Here is a 6,000-nt window from a genome sequence, read left to right as displayed (position 1 = left end):
GTTTGAGCCAGGTTTCGCTAAGACCAATGACGTTAAGATTGTTGTCTCTAATGACCTCATTAACTAATAACGTTTTGGGAGACAATGATCTTATGTTTAAAAAGCCCATATTATAAGTATTGGGCTGTTTTGACGAGTTTTTGTTTAAATTATCCGTAGTAGAAATATTAATAATGTTGCGTTTATTATACGTAGTGCACTTTAAATAGTTTCGACCATATCTAGGAATTGATACGACGGGAATTTTCAGATTGTTTGCTTGATGCTGCGATAGACTGAACGCATCATGATTTGCCACCTCAGTAGAATGCATATCTACCTCTAACACATTCACAACAGAAAACACATTATGTGAGTTGTGTCTTATTCTAAGAGAATTGCTATGCGTACAGGAATTATCCAGCCTGGCGCTGGCTAGTTCTAGCTTAACTGACTCCTCACCCGGACTAGCAGGCTCTGTAATTGCCTGTGACCGGGCTTGCTCTAGTGTAGTTAGTCAAATGTGACTTAAACAGTAGTCTATATTCTTAGACAGGATGATGGCGCCTTCCTGGTTAGGGTGAAGGCCGTCCCTCATCAGCAAGCCTGGTTTGCCCCAGAAAGAGGGCCAATTATCAATAAACGTTAGTCCCTGTTGTCTACAGAAGCTAGCCAGCCACTTGTTAAGCGAGACTAATCTGCTATATCTCTCATCATTGCCTCTCGCAGGCAGGGGGCCAGAGACAATTACTCGATGCCTGGACATCTTTCTAGCGAGATCACAAGTCCTGGCTATGTTTCTCTTTGTAATCTCTGACTGTCTCATTCTAGTGTCATTGGAGCCAACGTGTACAACTATATTCGCATAACTAGTGGTGCGATTAGCCTGTCGTACGTGTTTACTAGGCCTGTTGCGAGTTAGCTCCCTAAGATTAGCCTCAATGCCTCAATGATGATGATTATTATTATTATGATGATGATTATTATTATGATGATTATTATTATTATTATGATGATGATGATGATGATGATTATTATTATGATGATGATGATGATGATGATTATTATTATGATGATGATGATGATGATGATGATGATTATTATTATTATAATAATTATTATTTCAAATGTTCTTGTAATCAGAGCATATTTTGGACATATTAGACGTAATTGTTACCTGACAAGTTTGGACTGTCATCTGCAGTCTTCTTCAGAAGTGTCACCTGACCTATCAGCTGTTCTTGTAGGCGTGGCCAACTAGGCACACCTGTCAAGTCTACCTGGTTGCCCCCTCGCTTGATGGTTAATGGAGGAGGGAGTCCCAGGTATGCTCCCTCATCCCCATTCCTTAGTTTGATGGCCTCCTTATTCCATGGTGTGAATGTGTTACTTTCTGTGCCGATGATTTTGCCGTTGTCTCGGTCTATGACGTGGTTCATTATTTTGCAATGACCTGATATGGATTATTTTAAGATTTCCTGTTTGGATTTTTGTTTTAGGTTTCTTGTAAACCTACCTTATCACTATTTTTTATCATTATTATTATTATCATGACTATTATTACAATGTGTAACATGTACTTTGTCTGACTCCATGCAATTATAATTGTTTTCATTTGACATTTGAATTGAATGTGCAGATTTATTAAGCAAACAACATCTGTGGCTGTAGGCAACCTCCTGGTCTAATAACAAACAATCCACAAGATGGCACTAGCTGCATTTTCAACATGAAGCTTAATCTAGCTCTGCATGCGCTATAATATATTGTTGATGTTATTCATTGTAATAAATACTTTATAAATATTGTACTTTTGGTCCTACAATACAGTACAGACATGACATCAACTATGCATTTCTTATTTACATCTTTTTAATATTTACTTGGATTATTTCTCTAATCATGTACTATTTGTTGTATTCATTATGGGGCATCCTGTGCCATATTAAAGGGGCGTCCTGTGCCACATTAGGGAGCGTCCCGTGCCACATTAAGGGGCGTCCTGCGCCACATTAGGGGGAGTCCTGTGCCACATTAGGGAGCATCCTGTGCCACATTATGGGGCATCCTGTGCCATATTAAGGGGCGTCCTGTGCCACATTAGGGGGCGTCCTGTGCCACATTATGGGGCATCCTGTGCCATATTAAGGGGCGTCCTGTGCCACATTAAGGGGCGTCCTGTGCCACATTAGGGAGCGTCCTGTGCCACATAAGGGGCATCCTGTGCCACATTAGGGGGAGTCCTGTGCCACATTAGGGAGCGTCCTACGCCACATTATGGGGCATCCTGTGCCATATTAAGGGGCGTCCTGTACCACATTAGGGAGCGTCCTGTGCCACATTATGGGGCATCCTGTGCCATATTAAGGGGCGTCCTGTGCCACATTAAGGGGCGTCCTGTGCCACATTAAGGGGTGTCCTGTGCCACATTAGGGAGCGTCCATATTAAGGGGCGTCCTGTGCCACATTAGGGAGCGTCCTGTGCCACATTAGGGGGTGTCCTGTGCCATATTAAGGGGCGTCCTGTGCCACATTAGGGGGCGTCCTGTGCCACATTATGGGGCATCCTGTGCCATATTAAGGGGCGTCCTGTGCCACATTAAGGGGTGTCCTGTGCCACATTAGGGAGCGTCCATATTAAGGGGCGTCCTGTGCCACATTAGGGAGCGTCCTGTGCCACATAAGGGGCATCCTGTGCCACATTAGGGGGAGTCCTGTGCCACATTAGGGAGCGTCCTACGCCACATTATGGGGCATCCTGTGCCATATTAAGGGGCGTCCTGTACCACATTAGGGAGCGTCCTGTGCCACATTATGGGGCATCCTGTGCCATATTAAGGGGCGTCCTGTGCCACATTAAGGGGCGTCCTGTGCCACATTAAGGGGTGTCCTGTGCCACATTAGGGAGCGTCCATATTAAGGGGCGTCCTGTGCCACATTAGGGAGCGTCCTGTGCCACATTAGGGGGTGTCCTGTGCCACATTATGGGGCATCCTGTGCCATATTAAGGGGCGTCCTGTGCCACATTAAGGGGTGCCCTGTGCCACATTAGGGAGCGTTCATATTAAGGGGCGTCCTGTGCCACATTAGGGAGCGTCCTATGCCACATTATGGGGCATCCTGTGCCATATTAAGGGGCGTCCTGTGCCACATTAAGGGGCGTCCTGTACCACATTAGGGAGCGTCCTGTGCCACATTATGGGGCATCCTGTGCCATATCAAGGGGCGTCCTGTGCCACATTAAGGGGTGTCCTGTGCCACATTAGGGAGCGTCCATATTAAGGGGCGTCCTGTGCCACATTAAGGGGCGTCCTGTGCCATATTAAGGGGCGTCCTGTGCCACATTAGGGAGCGTCCTGTGCCACATTATGGGGCATCCTGTGCCATATTAAGGGGCGTCTTGTGCCACATTAGGGGGCGTCCTGTGCCACATTAAGGGGCGTTCTGTGCCACATTAGGGAGCGTCCTGTGCCACATTAAGGGGCATCCTGTGCCATATTAAGGGGCGTCCTGTGCCACATTAGGGAGCGTCCTGTGCCACATTATGGGGCATCCTGTGCCATATTAAGGGGCGTCTTGTGCCACATTAGGGGGCGTCCTGTGCCACATTAAGGGGCGTTCTGTGCCACATTAGGGAGCGTCCTGTGCCACATTAAGGGGCATCCTGTGCCATATTAAGGGGCGTCCTGTGCCACATTAGGGAGCGTCCTGTGCCACATTATGGGGCATCCTGTGCCACATTAGGGGGAGTCCTGTGCCACATTAGGGGGAGTCCTGTGCCACATTAGGGGGCGTCCTGTGCCACATTAGGGGGCGTCCTGTGCCACATTAGGGGGCATCCTGTGCCATATTAAGGGGCGTCTTGTGCCACATTAGGGGGCGTCCTGTGCCACATTAGGGGGCGTCCTGTGCCACATTATGGGGCATCCTGTGCCATATTAAGGGGCGTCTTGTGCCACATTAGGGGGCGTCCTGTGCCACATTAAGGGGCGTTCTGTGCCACATTAGGGAGCGTCCTGTGCCACATTAAGGGGCATCCTGTGCCATATTAAGGGGCGTCCTGTGCCACATTAGGGAGCGTCCTGTGCCACATTATGGGGCATCCTGTGCCACATTAGGGGGAGTCCTGTGCCACATTAGGGGGAGTCCTGTGCCACATTAGGGGGCGTCCTGTGCCACATTAGGGGGCGTCCTGTGCCACATTAGGGGGCATCCTGTGCCACATTAGGGGGAGTCTTGTGCCACATTAGGGGGCGTCCTGTGCCACATTAGAGGGAGTCCTGTGCCACATTAGGGGGCGTCCTGTGCCACATTAGGGGGCGTCCTGTGCCACATTAGGGGGCGTCCTGTGCCACATTAGGGGGCATCCTGTGCCACATTAGGGGGTGTCTTGTGCCACATTAGGGGGCGTCCTGTGCCACATTAGAGGGAGTCCTGTGCCACATTAGGGGGCGTCCTGTGCCACATTAGGGGGCATCCTGTGCCACATTAGGGGGTGTCTTGTGCCACATTAAGGGGCGTCAGTGTAAATATGCTTCATGCAGGTAAATATTAGAGTAATGGATGATGTCATGAAAGATGAGACAGGTTTTCAACACGAGACATTTTATTGAAAATAGTGAGACAGATGAAATGGACAACCAGGATAAAGAAGAATATTAAATATATCCATTAATAAAGAATGTTTTGATCATGGTGAAGTAAAAATGTTGACATTTACAGTATGTGCAGTTTTCCCTCTCAGCGTATGAAATATGGCACACATATTTATGATGTCCCATAATAATCACTTTCACTACAGGAGCTCCCTAAAGTCCATGGAGATTATACACATAGTTGTAGTATTACTACTTACAAAACATATAAATACATATCAGCATTCTTCATATATTATTTAGGAGCATTTTCTATTCATTCAATCTTCTTCTGTATGAACATGAACATAAACATGAACATGAACATAAACATGAACTTAAACATGAACATGAATATAAACATGAACATGATTATAAACATGAATATGAATATACACATGAACATGAACATGAATATAAACATGAATATAAACATGAATATAAACATGAACATGAATATAAACATGAACTTAAACATGAATATAAACATGAACATGAATATAAACATGAACATGAATATAAACACGAAAATGAACATGAATATAAACATGAATATAAACATGAACATGAATATAAACATGACATGAATACAAACATGAACATGAATATAAACATGAACATGAATATAAACATGAACATGAACATGAACATGAACATGAATATAAACATGAACATGAACATGAACATAAACATGAACATGAATATAAACATGAACATGAACATGACTATAAACATGAACATGAATATAAACATGAACATGAATATAAACATGAACATGAATATAACCATGAACATAAACATGAACATAAACATGAACATGAACATGAATATAAACATGAACATGAACATAAACATGAACATGAATATAAACATGAACATGAATATAAACATGAACATGAACATGAATATAAACATGAACATGAACATGAATATAAAAATGACATGAATATAAACATGAACATGAATATAAACATGAACATGAACATAAATATAAACATGAACATGAATATAAACATGAACATGAACATGAATATAAACATGAACATGAATATAAACATAAACATGAACATAAACATGAACATGAACATGAATATAAACATGAACATGAATATAAACAGGAACAGGAACATGAATATAAACATGAACATGAATATAAACATAAACATGAATATAAATATAAACATGAACATGAATATAAACATGAACATGAATATAAACATAAACATGAACATGAATATTACCAGGAACAGGAACATGAGTATAAACATGAACATGAATATAAACATGAACATGAATATAAATACAAACATGAACATGAATATAAACACGAACATGAAGATGAACATGAACATGAATATGAACAGGAAGAGGAAGAGGAAGAGGTGTG

The sequence above is a fragment of the Nerophis lumbriciformis genome, linkage group LG30 (genome assembly GCF_033978685.3).
Source record: "Nerophis lumbriciformis linkage group LG30, RoL_Nlum_v2.1, whole genome shotgun sequence".
Lineage (NCBI taxonomy): Eukaryota > Metazoa > Chordata > Actinopteri > Syngnathiformes > Syngnathidae > Nerophis > Nerophis lumbriciformis.
Note: the sequence above shows the minus strand (reverse complement) of the source record.